Source organism: Clinocottus analis, unplaced genomic scaffold (assembly GCF_023055335.1).
Source record: "Clinocottus analis isolate CAN_PGR_092001 unplaced genomic scaffold, fCliAna1.0.p SCAF_38, whole genome shotgun sequence".
NCBI classification, from domain to species: domain Eukaryota; kingdom Metazoa; phylum Chordata; class Actinopteri; order Perciformes; family Cottidae; genus Clinocottus; species Clinocottus analis.
In genome coordinates, this window is record NW_027176131.1 from 938,409 (window position 1) to 940,485 (window position 2,077).

Below are 2,077 nucleotides of genomic sequence, written 5' to 3' on the forward strand. Positions count from 1 at the left end.
AACAGGTAACATCTGCCGTGTGGACGTTCACAGTCTCAGCGTCTGTCTGCAGAGAGTTTGGTTCAGTTTCACTTTGATGTGAGTTTGAAGCATAAAAACACGACGTGAACATTTTGTTTCTTTACTTCCACACTGACGGCAGGAAACTACTGGAGCAAGATACAGGAATGAAATGAAGCTTGAACGTGAAATAAATAAATGAATCAGGACAATAGAGTCTGGACTGTTTTATCAAAAAGAAAATTAATTTAGCTCAAAGATGAAGGACTTGATCATTTTAGTGATGAATAAAGCAATAAAGCATTGAGTGACAGCATGATATATATATATATATATATATATATATATATATATATATATATATATATATATATATACTTTCTCTACATGTGGTTCAGTTATTGGGCCCAGGATGCATGTTGGCTTCTGAGAGGATATAAATGAACTTAACATTCAAAATGGCTGCCGCGTCCTCTCTATACATTATTATTTAAGATTCTCTGCTGCCTCAAAAATGTTTGTGATTTCTGAAGTGCTCCACGAAGACAAAGTTGAGTTAAATGAACTTGTAATTTGAAACTTGAATATTTAGTTAATGAGAAAACAAAGTTAAGACATTTAGTCAGCAGCAGAGTATCATCCATAAACATTCACCTTTCTATGAAACTATGACACCAACAGCTGCAGTATTCAGTCAATAAGTAGCACCAACACATCAACTGTTCACTATTATTAATAACATAAACTGCTGTGTTTTCTTTGCTATCATGGCACAATGAAAAAACAACAAACAGTAGAAACCTCTGGAAATATGCTTTTTATTTATTTGAACCGTTTTTTAAACAAACATCTGTGTTGTTAAAATAAAGCTGTGACATGATTAATATACTGCTTATTACTCCACATCATCTGATATAACACTGTGTTCACATGTGGCTTTAGCCACTAAAATGTCAATTCATGAACTTTCGTTTGGCGGCATGCCGTCATGAAGGAGGTAGAAGCAGTTCACATGAACAATACAGATGTGAAGCAGTTCACATCAACAATACAGATGTGAAGCAGTTCACATGAACAATACAGATGTGAAGCAGTTCACATGAACAATACAGATGTGAAGCAGTTCACATGAACAATGTAGATGTGAAGCAGTTCACATGAACAATGTAGATGTGAAGCAGTTCACATGAACAATACAGATGTGAAGCAGTTCACATGAACAATACAGATGTGAAGCAGTTCACATGAACAATACAGATGTGAAGCAGTTCACATGAACAATGTAGATGTGAAGCAGTTCACATGAACAATGTAGATGTGAAGCAGTTCACATGAACAATGTAGATGTGAAGCAGTTCACATCAACAATACAGATGTGAAGCAGTTCACATCAACAATGTAGATGTGAAGCAGTTCACATCAACAATACAGATGTGAAGCAGTTCACATGAACAATACAGATGTGAAGCAGTTCACATGAACAATACAGATGTGAAGCAGTTCACATGAACAATACAGATGTGAAGCAGTTCACATGAACAATACAGATGTGAAGCAGTTCACATGAACAATACAGATGTGAAGCAGTTCACATGAACAATACAGATGTGAAGCAGTTCACATGAACAATACAGATGTGAAGCAGTTCACATGAACAATACAGATGTGATGTGTGGCAATGCACTCGCTGGTACGTCAAACAGCTGAACCGTGTTTTCCATCAGGACACTGAAGCAGAAAACAACCTCGCGGGTTCACGATCACGCTCCGGTTTTGTGGCTTCATGCGACTCGATGTGGGAACGATTAATGTGCTTCTGGCTCGACCTTCATCTCAAAGCGCCAACGAGGCTTATCGGTATCCAGACTGTGGTGAAACACACATTTTTATAAATCAACGCGAGCTGAGTGTGTGTCCTCACACTGAACCCTGAGATAACACACAATGAGGAGCACATTGCATCACACGCCTTCATTTCAGAGGCAAATCTACTTATTGGAGGATACAACACGGGCGAGAAGGACACGCGGAACTCTTCTTGGATTGAATCCCACGTCTTCACATCTCCTCCCTGACT